Here is a 13,351-nt window from a genome sequence, read left to right on the forward strand (position 1 = left end):
TATGCTAAATTTTAATCTAAAATTTAAGACACTGATACCCTAGTGTCCCCTTACCTTTAATCAGAAGTAATAACACTCTTGTTGAAAAGTAAATTATCAAACAATGAAACTTAAGGTTGTAGTAAAAGTGAAAAAAAGGAAAGGAAAAAAAACCCTTGTCTTTTTTGTTAAGGCTTTATGGAATAGAATTTGTATTTAATCAGAATGACTGAAGACCCTTTTTTGGCAATGAAAGCAAAAGAAGCAAGTCAAATTGTTAGATCTCTTGTTTTTTTGTCATCTACTTATACTGCAACCACAACTATGTATAGTGCATTAGTATGAAATACTTTTGAAATACATAATTTTTAAAAAATGGAACCTATATAAAAATCACATACTGTTGGATAGGATGTTGAAATGACTGGTGTGTAATATTTTTTAAAGCCTTCATTTTTGGTCAGCACAAATTTCCTTTAATTTTCATTTCCAGTAGGATTTCATTTTGAGGTTTAACGTGTATGAAGCCAGTATAAAGTTTTACAGTGTAGTAATCCTGGATTCCAAGTCATTTAAGATGAAAACTGAAAGGTGAAGTTTACTTAAGAAAATTAATTTTCTTCTTCTGTAACATCTAAGTCTTCATCCTCTTCATCATCATCTTCTGCCTGTTGATCCTTTCTTAGTCGACAGGTAGATACCTGTCCTCTTCCACATATACACTTAGCTGAGAGTGATCTTTGAAGAGGCGACTTTGAATTTGCTCTTACGATATCTAAACGGGATGCATAATCTGGTGGATACAGAGAATTTCGGAAAACCTCCAAATCTTCTTCTTCATCAATCTTTTGTATGTTTTGGTAGGCAGCAGTGTAGACCTCTAAAGCTTTGCCATGAAATAACATTTCAATAGTGATAAATTCTGAAAATATAGTCTTTATATCCTTTATTTTCTGCTTTTCAAAATTGTCAATAGTTTCCTACAGATGACGAGTTGTTTGGGTAGCATCCATTGTAGCTCTCTGCAATTCAGTTTCTGCCTGTGAAATAACATGTGGATCCCATGGGTTTCGCTGACGTGTTCTTTCTAACTGAGTTAACTGTTTAGCTTCTCGATTCCTTGCTGTTAATGTTGCTTTGAGGTCATCTCGTTTCATTTTTACAATGGTTCCATAAGCTTTCAAAGGTTCAACTACTTTGGCTTCAAGTCTTTCAACCTCCGCTTGTCGATAATCCTGAAGTTTGGCAAACTCATCAGCAAAGTTTTTCAGGCCCTTCTTTAAATTTGGGGTCTCCGTAGAGGCATACACATTGATTTCATTCACCAGTAGGTCTGCTTTGTTTCGCGGTCTGGCAGTTTTCCGCACATAAGCAGCAAAGATTTGGCACAGCTCTCCGAAATGCTTCTCCATATTTGTGACAGCATCTTGCAGTTGTCTGGTTTGAACGTCCTGGTTTTCCATGCTGCGCCTCAACATCTTGTCTTGCGCTCCGCCGGGGACCCTGATCCGGGCCCAAGGACCTGGGCTCGGAGGCGCCCGAGCGTGTGCCCCCTCTGCACTGTTTCTTAAAGTCCAGATATGAGTGAAACCATATAATTGACTTTCTCTGACTTATTTTGCTCAATACCCTCCAGTTCCATTCACGTTGATGTAAATGGTAAGATTTCATCCTTTTTGATGGCTGAATAGTATTCTAATATATATATAAAACACATCTTCTTTATCCATTCATCTGTCGATGGACATCTGGGCTCTTTCCACAGTATGGCTATTGTTGACATTGCTGTTACGAACATTGGGGTGCAGGTGCCCCTTTGATCACTACATTTGTATCTTTGGGGTAAATACCTAGTAGTGCAATTGCTGGGTCATAGGGTAGCTCTATTTTCAACTTCTTGAGGAACCTCCATACTGTTTATTAAACTCAACACCCAAAAAACAAATAATCCAGTCATGAAATGGGCAGAAGATATGAACAGACATTTCTCCGAAGAAGACATATAAATGGCCAACAGACACATGAAAAAATGCTCAACATCAATTGGCATCAGGGAAATACAAATCAAAACCACAATGAGATACCACCTCACACCAGTCAGAAAGGCTAAAATTAATTAATAGCAAATATTTTCTCACCTTTGGTAGGTTGCCTTTTAATTTTGTTGATGATTTCCTTCACTGTGCAGAAGCTTTTTAGTTTGATGTCATCCCACCTTTTTTGTTGTTGTTGTTGTTGCCTTTGCCTTTTTAAAAAGGTTGATTGATTGATTGATTGATTGATTTAGAAAGCATGAGCCAGGGGAGGGGCAAAGGTAGAGGAAGAGGGAAAATCTCAAGCAGACACTGAGCTGAGTGTGGAGCCCAATATGGGGCTTGATCTCATGACACTGGTAGCATGACTTGAACTGAAATCAAGAGTCAGACACTTAACCAAGTGAGCCACCCAGGTGCCCCTGTCTTTGTTTTTGTTGCCAGATCCAAGAAAGCATTGCCAAGACCAATGTCATGGAATTTACTACCTATGTTTTCTTCCAGGAGGTTTTTTTTTTTTTAAAGATTTTATTTATTTATTTGACAGAGAGACACAGTGAGAGAGGGAACACAAGCAGGGGGAGTGGGAGAGGAAGAGCAGGCTTCCCGCGGAGCAGGGAGCCTGATGCGGGGCTCGATCCCAGGACCCTGGGATCATGACCTGAGCTGAAGGCAGACACTCAACGACTGAGCCACCCAGGTGCCCCATCTTCCAGGAGTTTTATGGTTTCAGTTCTTACATTCAAATCTTTAATCCATTTTGAGTTGATTTTTTGCACAGTGTAGTGGTCCAGTTTCATTATTTTGCATGTGGCTGTCCAGTTTTCTCAACATCATTTATTGAAGAGTTTCTCCTTTCCCCATTGTGTATTCTTGGCTCCTTTGTCATAAATTAATTGACCATATATGCATGGGTTGAAAATCTTTTGTTGATAACAACAACAACAAAAATTTTTTAAAGATTTTATTTATTTATGTGTCAGAAAGAGAGAGCACAAGCAGGGGGAACATTCTACATCAGAGAAATACAAACCAAAACCACAATGAGTTATCACCTCATACCTGTCAGAATGGCTAAAATGAACAACACAAGAAACTACAGGTGTCGGCAAGGATGAGGAAAAAGGGGAACCCTCTTGCACTGTTGGTGGGAATGCAAACTGGTGTAGCCACTCTGGAAACAGTATGGAGGTTTCTCAAAAAGTTAAAAAATAGAACTACCCTACAGTCCAGCAATTGCACTATGAGGTATTTACCCAAAGAATACAAAAATACTACTTCAAAAGGATACACACACCCCAATGTTTATAGCAGCATTATTTACAATAGCCAATTTATGGAAACAGCCCAAGTGTCCATCAATAGATGAATGGATAAAGAAGATGTGGTATACATATATAATAGAATATTACTCAACCATAAAAAGAATGAAATCTTGCCATTTGCAACAATATAGATGGAGCTGGAGAGTATTATGCTAAGCAAAATTAAGTCAGTCAGAGAAAGACAAATGCTATATGATTTCACTTTTATGTGGAATTTAAGAAACAGAACACATGAACGTCGGCAAAAAAGAGAAAGACATACAAAGAAACAGACTCTTAACTATAGAGAACAAACTGATGGTTACCAGAGGGCAGGGTGTGAAGGGGTAGGTCAAATAGGTGATGGGGATTAAGGAGTGCACTTGTGATGAGCATCAGGTATTGTATGGAAGTGTTGAATCGCTATATTTTCACCTGAAATTAATATTACACTATATGTTAACTAATTAGAATTTAAATTAAAACTTTATAGAAAAAATAATAAAAAAATTAAACCAATGTGTTGTATACCTAAAGCTTACGAAATATGTTATGTCAGTTATATCTCAATAAATATTAAAAATAGCAAAAATAATTAAAAATTACAGTACAGAAAAATAAAAAATAAAGGATTAATAATTTTTAATTTTATTTATTTATTTTAAAGAGAGAGAGCATGAGCTTGGGGAGGAGGGGCAGAGGGAGAGCGTGAGAGAAAATCTCAAGCAGGCTCCACACCCAACATGGAGACCAACGTGGGGCTCCATCTCATGACCCTGAGATCATGACCTGAGCCAAAATCAAGAGTTGGATGCTTAACCGACTGAGCCACCCAGGTGCCCCGAAACTTTTAAATTATTTTTAAAGGGGAAAGAAACTTATACTTACAAGTTGTCTGTTGTAGTAATCAATACCATTTTGTTTTTGAGTTATACCTTCTGCTGTTTTGTCAACGACTTCATCAAAATTGGCCTTCTTTGTATATGCATATTCAATAGAGAATACAGTCAGATTTATCAATCTATCTTTATTCACTGTTTTTTTTTTAAGATTTTATTTTATTTATTTGACAGAGAGATAGAGAGAGAGCACAAGTAGGCAGAGCAGCAGGCAGAGGGAGAGGGAGAAGCAGGCTCCCTGCTGAGCAAGGAGCCCAATGCAGGACTCAATCCCAGGACCCTGGGATCATGACCTGAGCCGAAGGTAGCTGCTTAACCGACTGAGCCACCCAGGCGCTCCATATCTTTACTCACTGTTGATTGAAAAACTCTTTTTATTGACTTTAATTTTGAAAAGTTTCTTTCAAATGAAGCAACATATCTACAAATAGTAAAAGTCTTAAGCAGAAAGGATAGGCTTGGCAGAGATTCACAAAAATCCTATTTCACAATAAACTCTAGAAATTACATGTCTTTGTTTCTTCAGTATTGATTTTAGCAGTTTTCAAATGTCTCTGCTTTTTATTTTATTTTATTTTTAAAGATTTTATTTATTTGACAGAGAGAGAGACAGCAAAAGAGGGAACACAAGCAGGGGGAGTGGGAGAGGGAGAAGCAGGCTTCCCACTGAGCAGGGAGCCCGATGTGGGGCTCGATCCCTGGGATCATGACCTGAGCCGAAGGCAGACACTTAACGGCTGAGCGACCCAGGCGCCCCTGCTCTGTATTTTAAATTTTAAATTTTAAACACAAATAAGAACTCCATATTGTTATGTAAAATGAAAGAATTCAGGGAACTGAAGTTTGTTTCTTTACCTTTACAATCTTTGTGTTATCATTTTTGTATCAAATTCACTGTTTAAATGCAGAAATATGTAGTAACACAGGGGTTGAAGACAAGAACAGCATCTGTAGGGAACTCAAGCAATTCTGAACCATTATGAATTTACTCTAAAACAAATGTGTAGCTGTGTTTGAGGGTGTTGGATGCTGATTCCAAATTGACTTCCATATAGCATATGAAGTTTCAATGACAAAAATTAATGATAAATTATTTTTAAGATGATTAAAAATGTGCTAATTGGAAGTTTATGTACATATTAATGTTTATTTGTTATTGTTTATTATGTTAATTTTAGTTTCATGGCAAAATTGAGAGGAAAGTACAGAGATTTCCCATATACACCTTGCCCCCCACATGTATTGTTTCATTATCCCATTATCAACATCTCTCACCAGAGTGGTACATTTGTTACAATTGATGAACCTAAATTGACACATCATAATCACTCCCAAATCCATAGTTTGCTTTAGGATTAACTCTTGGTGTTGTACTTTCTATGGATTTGGGTAAATATATAATGATATGTATCCATCATTATAGTGTCATACAGAGTATTTTCACCTCCCTAAAAATTTTCTGTGCTCTTCTTATTCATCCCTCCAAACACTTTACCTCTGGCAACCACTGACTGTTTTACTCTTTACATAGTTTTGCCTTTTCCATAATGTCATATAGTTGGAATCATACAATATATAGCCTTTTCAGATTGGCTTCTTTCACTTAGTTACATGCATTTAAGGTTCCTCCATGTCTTTTCATGACTTGATAGCTCAATTTGTTTTAGCACTGACTAATATTCCCTTGTCTGGTTGTACCACAGTTTATCCATTCACCTACTGATGGCTATCTTGGTTGCTTCCAAGCTTCAACAATTATGAATAAATGTGCTATAAATATCCAGGTGCAGGTTTCTATGAATATTACTTCTCAACTCCTTTGGGTAAATACCAAGGGATGCAATTACTGGATCAAATGAGAAGAGCATGTTTAGTTTTGTAAGAAACTACCAAATTTCCAAGGTGGATGTACCATTTTGCATTTACACCAGCAATGAATGAGAGTCCCAGTTGATCTACATTCTTGCCCAAATTTGGTGTTGTCAGTGACCTGGAGTTTAGCCATTCTAATAGGTGTGTAATGGTATGAGTTATTGGTTTTTTGGAGGAAGATTATAAATGTAAAGTACCATTTTCATCATAGGATATCAAGGTTACATACCACCAACATGACATAGGACTGTTGATGTTGACCTTGATCTGCTGACCATTGTGTTTGTTAGGCTTTCTTACTATAAAGATATTCCTACTCCGCAACTTTTCATATTGTACTTTTAGGAAGAAAGTCACTATGTGCAACCTACATTTAAGGAGTAGGAACTTAAGCTTCCCTTCTTTTAGGTTTGAGTATCTATATATTTGGAATTCTTCTGCATGGGAAATTTGCCTATTCTTCCCCATTAATTAATTATTTTAGTCATGTATTTATATCATTATGGACTCATGGATATTTATTTTATACTTTGGATTATAATTTGATGCTACTTTTATTTTGTTGCTCGAATTATTCCATTTTTGGCCATTTAAGAGTTCTTTCAGTAGGCTCCTATGTCCCTTTGACATATCCCACTAGTGTGTATATGAGTGTGTTTGTATGTGTATTAAACAATCCCTTACTTTCTGACACCACAGGCTGATCCAGGTTCATCTTGTATATTGTCTGCCTCAGTCATAGAATAAGCCATTTTCCAAGGAACCCTGGTTCCTTTTCATGAAAATGGTACTAGATGCCAAGATCTAGGCCCTAAGTGTGTTTATTGTATTTGGGGTGTCATTTCTTCTAAGCTCTCTTAGTGGACAGAACAAAGAAGTATGTGTGCATGTACTAACCCATGTGTGTACACATATCTACAAATATTTCTATATTTAACCATCTGTACCTATAGCAATTAAACATTCATTCTTACTGATGTCTCCAACTTTAATACATTACCACATTCATGATTCTGTGTATCCTGTTCCCCTGACTTGTCTGTAACTTCCCATTCATGAAAGGAATTATATATATATATATGAGATTATTTAATCTTGTGAGATAGGTGTTAGTATGTCATTTTATAGTTGAGGAAACTGAGGCTCAGAGACGATACATTTTTTCTAAGGCACAGCAATTAAGAGGTGGAAGTAAAATTCCTTCTGTGAGAAAAAGAACACTTAAGACACAAAATTAAAACATTGGTTTGTGCAGTAGGCCATCTTGGTGAATTGGCAAAATGCATTAAATCTATGTTGGTATGACCCAGAATTAAACACAGATAAATTTGAAATTATGTCAGTTCTTTCAATGTTGTGTGCACATCTTTGAGGACCAAACTATTATATTGAAGATCTGTTCTTAATTGTACATCACCTCATGAGTCAACTGTAAAACTGTTTAAATTTGTTTTATATCTTCTAAAAAAAAGCATGACTTGCTCTTAAATCATGAAGATCATTTTGTGTTGTATACTTTAAGTCAATCGACTAAAGAATAATAAATAGGAAATGGATTAGCCAGGGAAATTGCAGTCATATTTTTCCTGACCCACTTAAATAATCCAAAACAACAACCATGTCCCCCAATTATGGTTTATTTTGAAATATTAATTTTGACTGGTCACTGAAAATGGGGCTCTGTGAACAAAGAGCTTGGGAAACATTGCATATCTATCAATCCCCTCTTGTAAATTCACATTTGCTTAGTAAGGTAGTTGAGAAAACCTGCAACAAAAAGTCAGTTCAACTTTTGAATAACTGCTTCCAGATTTATTTGTCCATAGAATGCTGTTTTCATATAAAGGCTATTAACATCTCATACATCTATACTTGGAACACAATTAGTTCTTTATTTTACAAGAGAAGGAACATGGTTTATTTTTTCTATTTTCAGAATCTGAAACAGGGCCTGGCATATAGTAGGTCCTTAATATTTGTCAAATAAATGAATGAACAAATATTTATTGGGCCTCTACTATATACCAGTCACAAGGAATACAATGCTGAAAATATAAATATGGTCTCTGCCCTATGCAACTTACAGTCTAATGGAGAAGATTATAAATAAGCAAATAAAAAATAAAATGTTAAGTAAGAGTTGTGGAAACAAACATAATGTTGAGATGCAGCATAAAGGAGGTGATGGGGATGGTAGATTTTTAAAGCATTTACACAAACAAGTCAATAGTTAACCAGAATTTGAATATTTCTAACATCAACTTTCATTCAGAATGCATGTTGAAATAGGTTATGTTAATTAAGTTCTTGCATTAAATGGATGGCATGCTCAAAAGAACTTAGATTAAAGACTATTTACAGAGATGTGGACAAGTTTAAAGGAAGAAACAAGGGAAGAAGAGGATCTCTAGAACCAAAAGACAGCCAGGAGTCATTAGCACTCTTAGACCTGAAAAACAAGAAAGTCAGTGGGAGCAAAGCATTGGGGGTTGACTGAAAAAAAAATTATATTAAGCATTAGGTAATATGCAGGCAGTACAAACACCATCTATATAAATAGACCAAAACTGTGATTCCATTTAGACAAAAAGCAGATTTGTCTTCTTGACTGTCTCACACTTATCACAATCCTCACATATAGTGGCACTCAAATGTGTATTGAATATATAAATTGCATCTAGCTCAGTCTTTCACACATGGTTTCCTATAAACTATCAAATAATCATACAGACTAGTAGCTATCAGCAACAGGGATGCACTGAAAAAAGTACTTACCATCTGCCCAAATACTTAAGGTACCAAGAAAGAGTGGGCTGGGGAAGGCAAAGCCAACAGTTGAGAATACTGGTAAGAAATGTCCACTTTTGGGGTATCTAGGTTGCTCAGTCGGTTAAGTGTCTACCTTCAGCCCACGTCATGATCCTAGGGTCCTGGGATTGAGCCCCGTGTCAGGCTCCCTGCTCAGCAAGGAGTCTGCTTCTGCCTTTCTCTCTGCCCCTCCTCCCACTTGTGCTCTCTCTCTCTCCCTTGCTTTCTCCCTCTCAAATAAATAAAATCTTAAAAAAAAAAACAAAGAAATGTCCACTTTTACTAGCTCTCTTACTGTTATTAGCCCTGGGATACTGCATCATCCTTTGTTGGTTTCCTTAAACTCTGCTCATGCCTTTGTAAATATAATCCCTTTATTAAATTCGTCCCAAACAAAAAAAAAAATTACATCTAACAGATGTAACTTTCTTGAACAGCAGTAATATATGAGTTATAATTTTTCTGAAATTTTGCAGTTAAAAAGTCAGGATAACTTTTATAAGAGTCAGAACATTTCAAATTTAGAACTATGTTCTATTTGGCAATTATATATTTCAAATTAAGAAAACTATTCTCTTGTGGGTCCAATGAAGAAACCAGAGAAATCAGCAATAAACAGAACAGAGGTTTAAAAGGATACTGGCACAAAGGTGTAAAACAGGTCTTCTTTCATGTTTACTTTTAAGTGTGTGAACAGTGAAACAAAAAGCACCTTAGAAAAAAGTATGTTTGCCATAAAGAGGAATTTGCCATGAATTTTCACATATAATCACTTTGTTCCATTCCATGTGAAAAAAAGATAGATTAAGCATTAATGACCTTTTTAAAAGAACAAACTGGCTCTAGATAACTTAAAATACCTATTTAAAAAAAGGATTTGTTTAGGTCATGTGAAGTAATTTACATTTTAAAACATGCTACACATGAAAATGTAGAGCATTATAAGCACTAAATTCTAGGTTTATTTTTCTTTTCTTTTTTCCTACTTAATCTACTATATATGTATAGAATTATGTGATGTTTGTAACAGAGAACATGAGCAATTAAATGACCACGCTGCAACATTAGAGCCAAAATTGTCTTTTTGCCAGAATCCACTTATGCAAGTGCTTAGGTGGGATTGACTCAATACTCCCCGAGATGGGTAAACTCAGGTTTGGCCAGACAAAGCCACAGTGATTACTTCAGAGATTGGTTACTTAAAATCAATGAGGCTCAATGACAAAGAAGGAAGGAAGTCATAGGATTCATAATATATTTTGATGATGCAGTGGGCAGGATTTGCTAATAGTTAAGATGGTTAAGAGAAAGAGAAGAGTCAAGACTGATGAACCTGAGCATTTGGGTGATGGTAGCCATGTACTGAGATGGGAAACACAGAAGAAACAGGTTTTATGGAATAAAAATTAAGGATTTAGTTCTGGACATTATAAATTTGAGATGCCTATTAGACACACATGGGTATGAGACATGTCCAGTTAACAGTTGCACAGATGAATTTAAGATAAATTTAGAATTCCTTAGTGTAGATTCCTAGCAGTAGAGTTGCTGGATCAAAGGTTATGTGCATTTTTACTGAGTTGTGCCAGAGCCAGCTTCTACTGGCTCATAAGAGTTGATTGTTAAATTTTCAAGAATTTTATGAGCCAATTATTCGAAATAGTCATTTTAAAAAATTAAATTACATAAGCTTACAATTAAATACATTACTTTTTTAAAAAGGATAATAGGGGGTGGTGTCAGAGGAGGTCTAGTAGAGAGCCAGGATGTTCACCACTGCCCAACAATAATGAAGTTACTTTGTTCTCCCCCATAGTGTCCATGGGAGGTCCTATTGGGAGCACAAATGAAGCACACCTATCTTTCCTAGGCAGATTGGTATTGGTTGGAGCACTAGTGGGGAACCAGAACTTCTATCCTTGCCCAGCAGTAATGAATAGCCCCCATCCTGCATGTAAACAGAGTCCAAATTGGAAACCTGGACTTGTGCCCTGACTTCTACCCCACCTTGCAGTAATGAGGTGGTGGGCACATCCCTTCCCCTAGCCATAGAAATGTCAGAGAAAGCTGGCTAAAACAGGATATTTAAATAATATTCATGGCTCAATCTGACACCTAAATAAAGGGACAGAGAAGCATGGTAAGTTAAATTCAACAGTGAAGCAATTGGCAAAATCCAGACAGTATAAATACCCAGTTTCTGCAATAACAATAAAACAACAACAAAAATTTTGTAAGAAAATTTTTAAAGGAGGGGAGAGAGTCCTTACAGACTAAAAAAGACTTGAGATTTATTGGTGAAACACAGTGTGGACATTATTAGGATTCTGATTGAAATAGTCTGTCAAAAGAAATGAGACAAGAAAAATTTTAAAACTATGTTTGATGGTAATAAAGAATTACAGCTAAAAAATTACTGCTAGTTTTTTCATACTTAAAAAATAAATATTTAGGGGCACCTGGGTGGCTCAATCGTTAAGTGTCTGCTTTCGGCTCAGGTCATGATCCCAGGGTCATGGGATCGAGCCCCGCATTGGGCTCCCTGCTCAGCAGGAAGCCTGCTTCTCCCTCTCCCACTCCCCCTGCTTGTGTTCCTTCCCTCACTGTCTCTCTCATTCTGTCAAATAATAAATAAAGAAAAATCTTTATTAAATAAATAAATAAATAACAGCCAGAGTCTCAAAACCCCAAGATGTCAAAGTTTCAATCAAAAACCACACATCACACCTGGAACTAGGAAAACCTCAAACTAAATTACAAATAAACAAACAAAAAAGATAATCAATAGCTATCATTCTGAGATGACAGAGATTTTAGGTCTCTGACAAAGATTAAAGTAGCCATCATAAAAATACTTCAAGAAACAAATGTAAAAACATGCTTGAAACATGGAAAAATAAAAATTCTTGGTAAAGAAATAGGAAATGTACCACATCTTCTTTATCCATTCATCTGTTGAAGGACATCTTGGCTCTTTCCACAGTTTGGCTATTGCGGACATTGCTGCTATGAACCCTGGGGTGCACAGAGCCCTTCTTTTCACTACATCTGTGTCTTTGGGGTAAACACCCAGGAGTGCAATTGCTGGGTCATAGGGTAGCTCTATTTTTAATTTTTTGAGGCACCTCCACATGTTTTCCAAAGTGGCTGTACCAACTTGCTTTCCCACCAACAGTGTAAGAGGGTTTCCCTTTCTCCACAACCTCTCCAACATTTGTTGTTTCTTGCCTTGTCAATTTTTGCCATTCTAACTGGTGTAAGGTGGTATCTCAGTGTGGTTTTGATTTGAATTTCCCTGATGACTAATGATGATGAACATTTTTTCATGTATCTGTTAGCCATTTGTATGTCTTCTTTGGAGAAGTGTCTGTTCATGTCTTCTGCCCATTTTTTGACTTGATTGTTTTTTGGATGTTGAGTTTGAGAAGTTCTTTATAGATCTTGGATATCAACCCTTTATCTGTAGTGGCATTTGCAAATACTTCTCCCATTCTGTGGTTTGCCTTTTTGTTTTGTTGACTGTTTCCTTTGCTGTGTCCATATATACAGTGGAATATTATTTAGCCATCAGAAAGGATGAATACCCAACTTTTACATCAACATGGATGTGACTGGAGGAGATTATGCTAAGTGAAATAAGTCAAGCAGAGAAAGTCAATTATCATATGGTTTCACTTATTTGTGGAACATAAGGAATAGCATGGAGGACATTAGGAGAAGGAAGGGAAAAATGAAGGGGGGCGGTATCGGAGGGAGAGATCAACCATGAGACTATGGACTCTGAGAAACAAACTGAGGGTTTTAGAGGGGAAGGGGTTGGGAGGGATGGGTTAGCCCAGTAATGGGTATTAAGGAGGGCAGGTACTGCATGGAGCACTGGGTGTTATACAAAAACAATGAATCGGGGCGCCTGGGTGGCTCAGTTGGTTAAGCGACTGCCTTCGGCTCAGGTCATGATCCTGGAGTCCCTGGATCGAGTCCCGCATCGGGCTCCCTGCTCGGCAGGGAGCCTGCTTCTCCCTCTGACCCTCCCCCATCTCATGTGCTCTCTCTCTCTGTCTCAAATAAATAAATAAAATCTTAAAAAAAAAACAACAACAAAAAAAAACAATGAATCGTGGATCACTACATCAAAAACTAATGATGTATTGTATGGTGACTAACATAACATAAAAAAATAAAATTAAAAAAAAAGTCAAAGGAAAAAAAAGAAATAGGAAATATAAGGATGGACCAAATGGAAATTTTAGAATTGAAAAATATAATAACCAAAATAAAAACTCAGTGGATGGACTCAACAGCAGAATAGAGGGATCAGAGAGAAGAACTAATGAACTACAAGATATAAAAATAGAAATTCCTCTATCTGAACAACAAAGAGAAAATAGACCAAAAAGAATAACAACAGCAACAAAAGAACAGAGCCTCAGGAACCTGTGGGACCATAACAAAAGAT

General features: G+C 36.6%; 1 pseudogene; it reads right to left on the reverse strand.

Annotated features, from left to right (window-relative positions):
• Positions 1 to 248: 248 nt before the first annotated feature.
• Positions 249 to 1,509, reverse strand: LOC118545875 (CBY1-interacting BAR domain-containing protein 1 pseudogene; annotated as a pseudogene).
• Between the last annotated feature and the right edge of the window lie 11,842 nt (positions 1,510 to 13,351).

The sequence above is a fragment of the Halichoerus grypus genome, chromosome 5 (assembly GCF_964656455.1).
Source record: "Halichoerus grypus chromosome 5, mHalGry1.hap1.1, whole genome shotgun sequence".
Taxonomy (NCBI): Eukaryota; Metazoa; Chordata; class Mammalia; order Carnivora; family Phocidae; genus Halichoerus; species Halichoerus grypus.